This window comes from Pseudophryne corroboree, chromosome 8 (assembly GCF_028390025.1).
Source record: "Pseudophryne corroboree isolate aPseCor3 chromosome 8, aPseCor3.hap2, whole genome shotgun sequence".
Taxonomy (NCBI): Eukaryota; Metazoa; Chordata; class Amphibia; order Anura; family Myobatrachidae; genus Pseudophryne; species Pseudophryne corroboree.
The window spans coordinates 467,366,056-467,381,176 of NC_086451.1; positions in this window are offsets into that span (position 1 = coordinate 467,366,056).

Sequence of the window (15,121 nt, forward strand, 5' to 3'; positions counted from 1 at the left end):
GGACTCTGCTGCAGATGCTCCGCGTGTTGGAGCGTGCCGAGAAGCAGCGATGGCCCGAACGTGTTCAGGAGCTGGTCTGGACTTACAACAACAGAGTTCACCACACCACGGGATTTTCACCTTTTTTCTTGTTGTTCGGCCGACCCGGACGGGAGGCACACGACTTACAACTGTCCGGGACTGAGGAGGTAACGCCCCTCGCCCCTGCCGAATGGGTCGAGGACCATCGCCTACGTCTGAAGGCGGCGCACGAGTTGGCTGGGAGGCTGATCGCCGACCACCAGCATCCACCTGTGAGGTCCCACGAGCCTGGATCGTTGGCCGTGGGCCAGCGAGTGTTGGTGCGAAAGGTTCGCCCAGGGGGGAAACTGTCCGAACGGTGGGAAGTAACCCCATACCTTGTTCGCCGTCGCTTGGACCCGGGGGGACCAGTGTATCAAGTGGAGTCTACCGATGGGACGAGACGCCTGCGCACGTTACATCGTAGTAAACTGCGACCTTGTCCGTTCCCGGATCCGGCGAGCGGGGCTGAGTCCCCGGCAGCGGAGGACGGGTTAGGGGCCCCTATCGAGGACGCTCTGACCCCTCTGTCAGACGAGGAATGGTGGTTGCCGGTGGAGGAGAATCATCCGGAGGAGGCATCGGAACCTCAACCCCCAGCCGAAGTAGTGGCCTCTCCCCTGCCAAGGCGCTCTCTGCGCTCAAATAGGGGCGTTCCGGGCCCTCGCTACGCGGATCCGAACTTTGTGTGGTCGGATTCTTGCTTTGTGGAGACCACAAAGGACAAAGGGGGGGGAAATGTGAAGGGGATTACCACTTTCCCCTCCACGGAGCGACGGGCGGCAGAGCGGCGGGCGGCGGAGCGGCGGGCGGTTTCCAGTCTGGAGGGGCTTGCATCCGAAAGGATTCAAGCCCCTCCAATCCCAGCGGCGTATTTCAAACGGCGCGCCAAGCGCGAGCCAATCAGGGCTCGCGCCTCGGCCGCCAATCAGAGCTCGCCGCGGCGAGCCAATCGGGGCTCGCCGCGTCATAGCTCCGCCCGCTCCCGGCGCCATATAAGAGGCGCTGCGGAGCGGGACCAGTCAGTCGGACGGCGGACGAGGACAGAAGAGGAAGAAGAGCTCCTGCGGAAGAAGACGTCGGCGGAGAAGAAGACATCGGCGGTGCGGAAGAAGACGTCGGCGGTGCGGAGGAAGACGTCGGCGGAGGCACCCAGGAAGACGGAAGACGGCGACCAGCGGCGGATGTCCGGCGGAGAGTGCTGCAGCGTGTGGAGAGCAAAAGAGCTAACGAAGCTCCCCGCTGCAGCCTCTCCCTCCGCGACAGGTAGGCGGCCCTGGGCCACCTCTACCTATATATAATCCTCCCTAAAGCACCAGGGACAGGCACTAGGCCTGCGGGCAGAGTCAGGCCCTGTCGGCCTGTGTGCACGTTAGGCAGGCCTCCGGCCTGTGCCCACTCCAGGCCCCAGGCCTGTGCCCTCCCTCCAGGCCTCAAGCCTGTGCCCTCTCTCCAGGCTCCAGCCTGTGCTCTCTCCAGGCCCCAGGCCTGTGCCCTCCCTCCAGGCCCCAGGCCTGTGCCCTCTCTCCAGGCCCCAGGCCTGTGCCCTCCCTCCAGGCCTCAAGCCTGTGCCCTCACTCCAGGCCCCAGGCCTGTGCCCTCACTCCAGGCCCCAGGCCTGTACCCTCACCCCAGGCCTGTGCCCTCACTCCAGGCCTCAAGCCTGTGCCCTCACCCCAGGCCTGTGCCCTCACTCCAGGCCCCAGGCCTGTGCCCTCACTCCAGGCCCCAGGCCTGTGCCCTCACTCCAGGCCCCAGGCCTGTGCCCCTCCTTCAGGCTCCTGCCTGCGCCCTTCCGGCTGGAAGTGGGCTGTGCAGCAGCTCTCGAGGGGTCAGAGGTTGCTGTTTGAAGCCGACCGGCCCCACACGGTGTATGACCCAGGGGATTGGAAGTGTGGAGTAACGTTCCCGTCCCACACGTCGCCATCCCCCGGTCATCGGAAGTGGGCCAGTCTGTTCCAGACCCCCGCCCTCCCTTGTGAACCGAAGGCACCGGCTGGTGTCCAACATCCGGAAGGTAGGACTAGTAAATCGGGGTATACTGTTAGGCCGGGGAAGTGTTCCACTGACTTGCCGGGTAGTGCACGTGTTAATTAGTACAGTCTCCGTTGATTGGGGCAGAACCAGTAGCCTCCAGTTGTTTGAGTTAGTTTGTTAGGCAGGCGTAGTTGGCTGTATCGTTGTTAGCCGTAGAGTAGCCTGCAGGTAGGGAGGTTGTTCTTCTTGTCCCAACAGGAGTGGAGAGGTGCGACAATCAAGGTGACCCGCAAGTTGGAAGTGAGTATCACCCTGTGTCTGTCTGTCGGTCATCCCCCCTGTATACCGGTCCGGAGGGTTTGCTCGCGGACGCGAGGACCCCCCTCTCACCACACAACGTGCGAGAGTGCGAGTGTGTGAGAATTGGGTAGCTGAGGCCTATTGGCCAGTGATGACCTTCCGCCCAGCCGGTTAAGGTCGCGGCTACCCCTGACGTGTCCCGTACTCCAGGCGGAGGTCGGGCGTACGTCTCAACCGACATATTCCTCTCTTTCCAGACCCCTGTCGTCCGCGGTGAGGTGGTGTCCGCCCTGAGGAGTGGTCTCGAGAGTGAAGTCTCTGGCGTGCCTGGAAATCGTCTGCGGCGGCGTTGCACAGGTGGGTGGAGTGACGACACCTGCACAGCAGCAGGCGGTACATCCTTGTTAGCCGCTCACACTGTAATTGTAAATCTCCTCCCCCACCACCCCGCACTTCTCACTGTATTTTTTGCGAAACATAACCTGAGAGGACTACCTCCTGTCCACCCAGAGCCGGCCCTAGGCATAGGCAAACTAGGCAATTGCCTAGGACATCTGGTATGCTTAGGGGCACAAACAGCTTCTGCTGATTAAAATGATATGCGGCATGCCTATATTCTGTGTGTAGCATTTCGTATGCAGATACAGCCACAGTCGCACACAGTATATAGGCATGCCGCATATCATTTTAATCAGCAGAAGCTGCTTGTTCATCCTAGCCACATAGCAATGCAAATAAGATGCATTTTCATAAAAAAATAGGCACCCGACGTTAGCAGAGCTGCCAGATGACTCACGCCAGGAACTATATTTGTGTCATTTAATTATGTGTATAAGGGCATTAATAATGTGTGTCATGTGTAAGGAGCATTACTGTGTGGTATTATGTGTATATATGCATTAACAATGTGTGGCATTATGTGTATAAGGTGCTCTACTGTGTGACGTAACTTACAGAAAGGCCACTACTGTGTGGTCTAATGTGAATAAAGAGCAATATGGTGTGACGTAATGTGAATAAGGAGCAATTCAGTATGATGTTATGTGAATGAGGGGCACTACTGTGAGTAGTAACGTATATAAGGTAAAGTGATACTACTGTGTGATGTAATGTGAATAAGGGACACTATCGCATGATAAATTGTGAATAAAGTTGCACTACTGTGAGGCATAATTTGAATTGCGGGTACTATTGTGTGGCCATGCCCCTTGCCAGCAAAAACACATACATTTTTGGGCTGTGCGCCGAATGTGCACGCTGTTCTTATTTAAATTACAGGGGGTGTAAAAAATTAAAATAAAAGACTGCTATGGGTGGAGGGGGTGATGGTGCTGGGATAGAAGGTGCAGGGTCAGAGGCGAAACTAGCGGTGGTAGAAACCCCCCCTGCAATTGGCAAATGGCTCAAATGATGACAACAGTAGCAATGGTATATAATATAATCAGATTACTAGAGCTGCCGAAACATCATGCAGTGTAAGGGACAGAGCAGAGCTGCTGCACATGCCCAGTGGCAGCAGCTTCTTCTACCAAGTTTACTGTGTGTGTGATTCTGACTCCTCAATCAGTGCACTGGACCAGAGAGTAGCTACCAGGAAGAAGAGACAGGAGCCTTACCATGAGGTGGGAGAATGTGAGCTTAGAAAGTGCAGTACTGGTTCTATTATGTTTGTGTTATTATTTATTATGGGATGTTTAACCTTTTCCTGACCACTTATTTATATTATTTAAATGTTTGATACATACTATACTATAGACCATCTATAGTGTTAAATATTAATACTGTATCCAGTGTACAAAAAGACCAATGTTTACATTAATGACCAGGGTCGTTACTCGGTTCTTCTGCCGCTCCCCCAGACACCAGCACTTGCTCCAATGTTCCGCAGAGTGGGAGATTGTGGACTGCATTTGGAAACCCCCCACCAAGAAATCCTGCATTTGCCATTGAAGTTAATTGATAAATTGCACACAAATCTCCAAAGGACTAATATCACTCTGCTGCACCTTTAAAAGAATGCAATGCCAAAATATTGATTTATCTACGGTATAGAAGAATAATGAGTCCACAGCCCATTGCAGCGTATAACGTACCTTCCAGCTGCCACCCCCATAGAAGTCAATGGGACATGCAAGTAGCAACAATAAGTCATATGAATCAGCTCCTGTAATCTATTTAAGGAGAACGATTGGCTGATTCCTGCTTTGATTAATTGCACAGTGTCAAAGCGCAGAAGTGACACTTTATAGACCAATGGGGATTGTGATAAGGGGGGAAGATATTCCTGATAATAACAGTTTATTGGCAAATCTGTAATTACAGCTCCCAGCTCTACTTATACCAACGCTATTTTGTACATTTAAACATTAATGGAGCTTGAAAAGAAATAACACTTTTATTAAAATACTAAATTAGTTGCCGTGGGAGTTTTTGTTTAACAACAGATGGGAAAGGCACACGACATTCTTTGAAATCCTTACCTCTGTTTCTAGCTGCAGAAATATATATCTATTTAATTTGATGGCAAATCAGAATATATTATTTCAGGTCAGATCCAACGGCAAATGCTTGTGTTTAGCTGTGTCTAAAATGCATCCACAACGGTCTGGAAAGATACCATACAGTTTATTTAACCTCAGCCAAGCGCTGGACAACTTCAAGTTCATATGTATGTATGTATATATATATATATATATATATATATATATATACCCTATTTAATAGCCCAGATCTGTGACTCTGCGCCTGTGTGTATAACACTGGGTGGAGTCACAGCGTTGGGCGGAGTCACAGTCACAGATCTGGGCAATATAAATATCCTGACCCCAGCGTAACTGTGAGACCCCCTCTCCCCCCGCTGAGTACATACAGGGAATGCAGGGAAGCGCCCCAGGACAGAGCACCCTTCACACCTACTCACCTGCCACACGCCGAGAGGAGCCCGTCTGCATACAGAGATGTATGTAATGCGCTGTCCCACCATTGTGAGGGGCTGCCAGGATACGTAGTCCTGTGCGATGCACCTGAGCAGAGCGACGAGCGGTCGGAGACTACAATTCCCGAGCACCTGTGTGGCCGCAGCTATAGACTGGCGGAGATAGGTTTGCTGGGAGCTGTGCTAACACCTGGGATCCCTAGAGTGACAGCAGAGAGCAGCGTCTATCTCTGTCCTGCACCCGCCCCTCGCCTACCTGCGGCACCCCCGCACCTGCCCCTCCCCCACCCGCAGCACCCCCGCACCTGCCCCTCCCCCACCAGCAGCACCTCCCGACCCCCTCCTCCATCCGCACCCCCCCCATACGCCCCTCCCCCAACTATAACACCTCCAGACACCCTCCCCCATCCGCGTCTCTCCCTCACTCGCCACTCCCCCAACCACAGCACCTCCAGCCCTCTTCCTCATCTGCCCCCCCTCCACCTGCAGCATCTACAGACACCCTCCCCCATCCACGGTCCACCCCGCACCCGCCTCTCCCCCACCTGTAGCTCCTCTGGACCCCCACCCCCTCTCCCACCCGCGGCAGCCCCTCACCCACCCCTCCTCCATCCGAGCCACCCCCACAACGCACCTCCCCCACCCGCAGCACCCTGGACCCACCCCTCCCCCACCCGTGGTGGCACCGGACTCCTAGCTCCATCCGCAGCACCACTGCACCCGCCCCTCCCCCACCCACGGCACCCCCGCAACCACCCCTTCCCCACCCGTGACACCCCCCGGACCCCCTTCCCCATTTGCGTCTCCCCCGCACCCGCCACTTCCCCAACCACAGCACCTACTAGGGGATTCATCGTGCCCTGCGTGCGCTGTTCACGCCGTCACAACGGGCTACGGCTCTTAACTATCATGCATCCTTTGTCCGTGCAATATTTAACCACTCACAAAATTATGATTGGAGGTAATACTCCATATAATCAAAATATTGCACGCCCGAAAGGCCTGCAAGGGTTAATGGGGTGTAGCCCCTTGCGACGGTGTGAAGAGCGCCCATACGGCGCCATGAGTCACCTAGTATATTATATATAAGTTACCAATTATGGGGGTTATTCAGGTTTGTTAGCAAACCAAAAAAGAACACTAATGGGCAAAATCATGATGCCCTGCAGGTGGGGCAGATGTAACATGTGCAGAGAGAGTTTTATTTGGGTGGGTTATATTGTTTCTTTGCATGGTACAGTAAATACTGACTGCTTTATTTTTACACTGCAATTCAGTCTGAACACACCCCACCCAAATCTAATATCTCTGCACATGTTACATCTGCCCCATGTGTCTTGTGATTGGTACTGTGATTAGCTGACTGAGAACAGCGACTGGAATGTCTGAGAATGATCAGGTGACTACTTCCAACATGGCATTGCGCCCTTGTCTGAGTTTTGGACAGAACTCTGACGTGGAGGAAGCAGGTCTGAACGCAGGAGCGATGGAGAGAGAGCGGGCTATAGCGCCAGCCTGGAGAGGCACCGCAAAGTTAAATAAGATGTTTTAGTACTCCAGATCGTGAAACATAATGTGTTGCCAATACTGTGGTCTTTTGAAGCCTCTGTATGGTGATACAATATGGGGAAATGCACTATTGATTGGTGGCAAGATAATGATGGTGGTAACTAATCAGCTGTTATGTGCAGAATGCAAGATAAAATAAGTCATCTGATTGGTTGCTATGGACAACAACTGTTATGTTTGTGAACTGGAGCTGGACTTGGGTTGGTTTGGCGCTAGAGGAAAGCTTTGGGACACTGGATGGTTTAAGATAGTTTCTACTGATGGACACTGGACAGTAGTGGAATTAGTAACAACTGTGTGAGGGTGATGGATATATAGTAGCTGCTGGCATTAGCGGGCACTGGAGGTGCAGCTAGAACCTGTAGAGATACGGAACACTCAGCTGAGGAATACTGTAGGAGACTCTGGAATGGAACCGGAATGCAGGAGTCACCGGAATAGAGCCGTAATACAGGAGACACCGGAATGGAACCGGAATGCAGGAGTCACCGGAATAGAGCCGTAATACAGGAGACACCGGAATGGAACCGGAATGCAGGAGTCACTGGAATAGAGCCGTAATACAGGAGACACCGGAATGGAACCAAAATGTAGGAATCACCGGAATAGAGCCGTAATACAGGAGACACCGGAATGGAAGCGAAATGCAGGAGTCACCGGAATAGAGCCATAATACAGGAGACACCGGAATGGAACCGAAATGCAGGAGTCACCGGAATAGAACTGTAATGCAGGAGTCACCGGAATGGAACCAAAATGCAGGAGTCACCGGAATAGAGCCATAATACAGGAGACACCGGAATGGAACCGAAATGCAGGAGTCACCAGAATAGAACTGTAATGCAGGAGTCACTGGAATAGAACTGTAATGCAGGAGTCACTGGAATGGGGTCGGAATACAGGAGACACCAGCTTGGAACCGGAATACAGGAGACACCAGCTTGGAACCGGAATACAGGAGACACCAGCTTGGAACCGGAATACAGGAGACACTGGAATGGAACCGGAATACAGGAGACACTGGAATGGAACCGGAATACAGGAGACACTGGAATGGAACTGGAATACAGGAGACACTGGAATGGAACCGGAATACAGGAGACACTGGAATGGAACCGGAATACAGGAGACACTGGAATGGAACTGGAATACAGGAAACACTGGAATGCAAGAGACACTAGAATGGAAACAGATTACAGAAGCAAGTAATGTAGCAAGATGATAAGACACTAAGGGGGACATGTACTAAGCAGTGATAAAAGTGGAGAAGTGAGCGAGTGAAGAAGTTGCCCATGGCAACCAATCAGCTGCTCTGTAAATTTTTAAAGTATGCAAATTCTAAATGTTACATCAATGCTGATTGGTTGCCATTGGCAACTTCTCCACTGGCTCACTTCTCTACTTTTATCACTGCTTAGTACATGTCTCTCTAAAGTCTCTAGGCGGGTAAACTGTAGGAGCGCACAGGAAGCGTCTTAGCGGTCTAAAGACTAGAGATGAGCGGGTTCGGTTTCTCTGAATCCGAACCCGCCAGAACTTCATGTTTTTTTTCACGAGTCCGAGCGACTCGGATCTTCCCGCCTTGCTCGGTTAACCCGAGCGCGCCCGAACGTCATCATGACGCTGTCGGATTCTCGCGAGGCTCGGATTCTATCGCGAGACTCGGATTCTATATAAGGAGCCGCGCGTCGCCGCCATTTTCACACGTGCATTGAGATTGATAGGGAGAGGACGTGGCTGGCGTCCTCTCCGTTTAGACACTTGATTTACTAATTTTGGGGAGCATTAGGAGTACTCAGTAGTGTACAGTGCAGAGTTTTGCTGATAGTGACCAGTGACCACCACTTTTATTTATAATCCGTTCTCTGCCTGAAAAAAGCGATACACAGCACACAGTGACTCAGTCACATACCATATCTGTGTGCACTGCTCAGGCTCAGGCCAGTGTGCTGCATCATCTATTATCTATATATAATATTATATATATCTGTCTGACTGCTCAGCTCACACAGCTTATAATTGTGGGGGAGACTGGGGAGCACTACTGCAGTGCCAGTTATAGGTTATAGCAGGAGCCAGGAGTACATAATATTATATTAAAATTAAACAGTGCACACTTTTGCTGCAGGAGTGCCACTGCCAGTGTGACTAGTGACCAGTGACCTGACCACCAGTATATAATATTAGTAGTATACTATCTCTTTATCAACCAGTCTATATTAGCAGCAGACACAGTACAGTGCGGTAGTTCACGGCTGTGGCTACCTCTGTGTCGGCACTCGGCAGCCCGTCCATAATTGTATATACCAGTGACCTAACCGTGGTTTTTTTTTCTTTCTTTATACATACATACTAGTTACGAGTATACTATCTCTTTATCAACCAGTCTATATATTAGCAGCAGACACAGTACAGTGCGGTAGTTCACGGCTGTGGCTACCTCTGTGTCGGCACTCGGCAGCCCGTCCATAATTGTATATACCAGTGACCTAACCGTGGTTTTTTTTTCTTTCTTTATACATACATACTAGTTACGAGTATACTATCTCTTTATCAACCAGTCTATATATTAGCAGCAGACACAGTACAGTGCGGTAGTTCACGGCTGTGGCTACCTCTGTGTCGGCACTCGGCAGCCCGTCCATAATTGTATATACCAGTGACCTAACCGTGGTTTTTTTTTCTTTCTTTATACATACATACTAGTTACGAGTATACTATCTCTTTATCAACCAGTCTATATATTAGCAGCAGACACAGTACAGTGCGGTAGTTCACGGCTGTGGCTACCTCTGTGTCGGCACTCGGCAGCCCGTCCATAATTGTATATACCAGTGACCTAACCGTGGTTTTTTTTTCTTTCTTTATACATACATACTAGTTACGAGTATACTATCTCTTTATCAACCAGTCTATATATTAGCAGCAGACACAGTACAGTGCGGTAGTTCACGGCTGTGGCTACCTCTGTGTCGGCACTCGGCAGCCCGTCCATAATTGTATATACCAGTGACCTAACCGTGGTTTTTTTTTCTTTCTTTATACATACATACTAGTTACGAGTATACTATCTCTTTATCAACCAGTCTATATATTAGCAGCAGACACAGTACAGTGCGGTAGTTCACGGCTGTGGCTACCTCTGTGTCGGCACTCGGCAGCCCGTCCATAATTGTATATACCAGTGACCTAACCGTGGTTTTTTTTTCTTTCTTTATACATACATACTAGTTACGAGTATACTATCTCTTTATCAACCAGTCTATATATTAGCAGCAGACACAGTACAGTGCGGTAGTTCACGGCTGTGGCTACCTCTGTGTCGGCACTCGGCAGCCCGTCCATAATTGTATATACCAGTGACCTAACCGTGGTTTTTTTTTCTTTCTTTATACATACATACTAGTTACGAGTATACTATCTCTTTATCAACCAGTCTATATATTAGCAGCAGACACAGTACAGTGCGGTAGTTCACGGCTGTGGCTACCTCTGTGTCGGCACTCGGCAGCCCGTCCATAATTGTATATACCAGTGACCTAACCGTGGTTTTTTTTTCTTTCTTTATACATACATACTAGTTACGAGTATACTATCTCTTTATCAACCAGTCTATATATTAGCAGCAGACACAGTACAGTGCGGTAGTTCACGGCTGTGGCTACCTCTGTGTCGGCACTCGGCAGCCCGTCCATAATTGTATATACCAGTGACCTAACCGTGTTTTTTTTTTCTTTCTTTATACATACATACTAGTTACGAGTATACTATCTCTTTATCAACCAGTCTATATATTAGCAGCAGACACAGTACAGTGCGGTAGTTCACGGCTGTGGCTACCTCTGTGTCGGCACTCGGCAGCCCGTCCATAATTGTATATACCAGTGACCTAACCGTGGTTTTTTTTTCTTTCTTTATACATACATACTAGTTACGAGTATACTATCTCTTTATCAACCAGTCTATATATTAGCAGCAGACACAGTACAGTGCGGTAGTTCACGGCTGTGGCTACCTCTGTGTCGGCACTCGGCAGCCCGTCCATAATTGTATATACCAGTGACCTAACCGTGGTTTTTTTTTCTTTCTTTATACATACATACTAGTTACGAGTATACTATCTCTTTATCAACCAGTCTATATATTAGCAGCAGACACAGTACAGTGCGGTAGTTCACGGCTGTGGCTACCTCTGTGTCGGCACTCGGCAGCCCGTCCATAATTGTATACTAGTATCCAATCCATCCATCTCCATTGTTTACCTGAGGTGCCTTTTAGTTGTGCCTATTAAAATATGGAGAACAAAAATGTTGAGGTTCCAAAATTAGGGAAAGATCAAGATCCACTTCCACCTCGTGCTGAAGCTGCTGCCACTAGTCATGGCCGAGACGATGAAATGCCAGCAACGTCGTCTGCCAAGGCCGATGCCCAATGTCATAGTACAGAGCATGTCAAATCCAAAACACCAAATATCAGTAAAAAAAGGACTCCAAAACCTAAAATAAAATTGTCGGAGGAGAAGCGTAAACTTGCCAATATGCCATTTACCACACGGAGTGGCAAGGAACGGCTGAGGCCCTGGCCTATGTTCATGGCTAGTGGTTCAGCTTCACATGAGGATGGAAGCACTCAGCCTCTCGCTAGAAAAATGAAAAGACTCAAGCTGGCAAAAGCAGCACAGCAAAGAACTGTGCATTCTTCGAAATCCCAAATCCACAAGGAGAGTCCAATTGTGTCGGTTGCGATGCCTGACCTTCCCAACACTGGACGTGAAGAGCATGCGCCTTCCACCATTTGCACGCCCCCTGCAAGTGCTGGAAGGAGCACCCGCAGTCCAGTTCCTGATAGTCAGATTGAAGATGTCAGTGTTGAAGTACACCAGGATGAGGAGGATATGGGTGTTGCTGGCGCTGGGGAGGAAATTGACCAGGAGGATTCTGATGGTGAGGTGGTTTGTTTAAGTCAGGCACCCGGGGAGACACCTGTTGTCCGTGGGAGGAATATGGCCGTTGACATGCCAGGTGAAAATACCAAAAAAATCAGCTCTTCGGTCAGTTCGGTGTGGAGGTATTTCACCAGAAATGCAGACAACAGGTGTCAAGCCGTGTGTTCCCTTTGTCAAGCTGTAATAAGTTGGGGTAAGGACGTTAACCACCTCGGAACATCCTCCCTTATACGTCACCTGCAGCGCATTCATAATAAGTCAGTGACAAGTTCAAAAACTTTGGGTGACAGCGGAAGCAGTCCACTGACCAGTAAATCCCTTCCTCTTGTAACCAAGCTCACGCAAACCACCCCACCAACTCCCTCAGTGTCAATTTCCTCCTTCCCCAGGAATGCCAATAGTCCTGCAGGCCATGTCACTGGCAATTCTGACGAGTCCTCTCCTGCCTGGGATTCCTCCGATGCATCCTTGCGTGTAACGCCTACTGCTGCTGGCGCTGCTGTTGTTGCCGCTGGGAGTCGATGGTCATCCCAGAGGGGAAGTCGTAAGCCCACTTGTACTACTTCCAGTAAGCAATTGACTGTTCAACAGTCCTTTGCGAGGAAGATGAAATATCACAGCAGTCATCCTACTGCAAAGCGGATAACTGAGGCCTTGGCATCCTGGGTGGTGAGAAACGTGGTTCCGGTATCCATCATTACTGCAGAGCCAACTAGAGACTTGTTGGAGGTACTGTGTCCCCGGTACCAAATACCATCTAGGTTCCATTTCTCTAGGCAGGCGATACCGAAAATGTACACAGACCTCAGAAAAAGAGTCACCAGTGTCCTAAAAAATGCAGCTGTACCCAATGTCCACTTAACCACGGACATGTGGACAAGTGGAGCAGGGCAGGGTCAGGACTATATGACTGTGACAGCCCACTGGGTAGATGTATGGACTCCCGCCGCAAGAACAGCAGCGGCGGCACCAGTAGCAGCATCTCGCAAACGCCAACTCTTTCCTAGGCAGGCTACGCTTTGTATCACCGCTTTCCAGAATACGCACACAGCTGAAAACCTCTTACGGCAACTGAGGAAGATCATCGCGGAATGGCTTACCCCAATTGGACTCTCCTGTGGATTTGTGGCATCGGACAACGCCAGCAATATTGTGTGTGCATTAAATCATCTGAAGCAAGAAGTGGTAACGAGGTGGAATTCAACCCTCTATATGCTTCAGAGGTTGGAGGAGCAGCAAAAGGCCATTCAAGCCTATACAATTGAGCACGATATAGTAGGTGGAATGCACCTGTCTCAAGTGCAGTGGAGAATGATTTCAACGTTGTGCAAGGTTCTGATGCCCTTTGAACTTGCCACACGTGAAGTCAGTTCAGACACTGCCAGCCTGAGTCAGGTCATTCCCCTCATCAGGCTTTTGCAGAAGAAGCTGGAGGCATTGAAGGAGGAGCTAACACGGAGCGATTCCGCTAGGCATGTGGGACTTGTGGATGCAGCCCTTAATTCGCTTAACAAGCATTCACGGGTGGTCAATCTGTTGAAATCAGAGCACTACATTTTGGCCACCGTGTTCGATCCTAGATTTAAAGCCTACCTTGGATCTATCTTTCCGGCAGACACAGGTCTGCTGGGGTTGAAAGACCTGCTGGTGACAAAATTGTCAAGTCAAGCGGAACGCGACCTGTCAACATCTCCTCCTTCACATTCTCCCGCAACTGGGGGTGCGAGGAAAAGGCTCAGAATTCCGAGCCCACCCGCTGGCGGTGATGCAGGGCAGTCTGGAGCGACTGCTGATGCTGACATCTGGTCCGGACTGAAGGACCTGACAACGATTACGGACATGTCGTCTACTGTCACTGCATATGATTCTCTCAACATTGATAGAATGGTGGAGGATTATATGAGTGACCGCATCCAAGTAGGCACGTCACACAGTCCGTACTTATACTGGCAGGAAAAAGAGGCAATTTGGAGGCCCTTGCACAAACTGGCTTTATTCTACCTAAGTTGCCCTCCCACAAGTGTGTACTCCGAAAGAGTGTTTAGTGCCGCCGCTCACCTTGTCAGCAATCGGCGTACGAGGTTACATCCAGAAAATGTGGAGAAGATGATGTTCATTAAAATGAATTATAATCAATTCCTCCGCGGAGACATTGACCAGCAGCAATTGCCTCCACAAAGTACACAGGGAGCTGAGATGGTGGATTCCAGTGGGGACGAATTGATAATCTGTGAGGAGGGGGATGTACACGGTGATATATCGGAGGGTGAAGATGAGGTGGACATCTTGCCTCTGTAGAGCCAGTTTGTGCAAGGAGAGATTAATTGCTTCTTTTTTGGGGGGGGTCCAAACCAACCCGTCATATCAGTCACAGTCGTGTGGCAGACCCTGTCACTGAAATGATGGGTTGGTTAAAGTGTGCATGTCCTGTTTTGTTTATACAACATAAGGGTGGGTGGGAGGGCCCAAGGATAATTCCATCTTGCACCTCTTTTTTCTTTTCTTTTTCTTTGCATCATGTGCTGATTGGGGAGGGTTTTTTGGAAGGGACATCCTGCGTGACACTGCAGTGCCACTCCTAGATGGGCCCGGTGTTTGTGTCGGCCACTAGGGTCGCTAATCCTACTCACACAGCTACCTCATTGCGCCTCTTTTTTTCTTTGCATCATGTGCTGTTTGGGGAGGGTTTTTTGGAAGGGACATCCTGCGTGACACTGCAGTGCCACTCCTAGATGTGCCCGGTGTTTGTGTCGGCCACTAGGGTCGCTAATCTTACTCACACAGCTACCTCATTGCGCCTCTTTTTTTCTTTGCGTCATGTGCTGTTTGGGGAGGGTTTTTTGGAAGGGACATCCTGCGTGACACTGCAGTGCCACTCCTAGATGGGCCCGGTGTTTGTGTCGGCCACTAGGGTCGCTAATCTTACTCACACAGTCAGCTACCTCATTGCGCCTCTTTTTTTCTTTGCGTCATGTGCTGTTTGGGGAGGGTTTTTTGGAAGGGCCATCCTGCGTGACACTGCAGTGCCACTCCTAGATGGGCCCGGTGTTTGTGTCGGCCACTAGGGTCGCTAATCTTACTCACACAGCTACCTCATTGCGCCTCTTTTTTTCTTTGCGTCATGTGCTGTTTGGGGAGGGTTTTTTGGAAGGGCCATCCTGCGTGACACTGCAGTGCCACTCCTAGATGGGCCCGGTGTTTGTGTCGGCCACTAGGGTCGCTAATCTTACTCACACAGCTACCTCATTGCGCCTCTTTTTTTCTTTGCGTCATGTGCTGTTTGGGGAGGGTTTTTTGGAAGGGACATCCTGCGTGACACTGCAGTGCCACTCCTA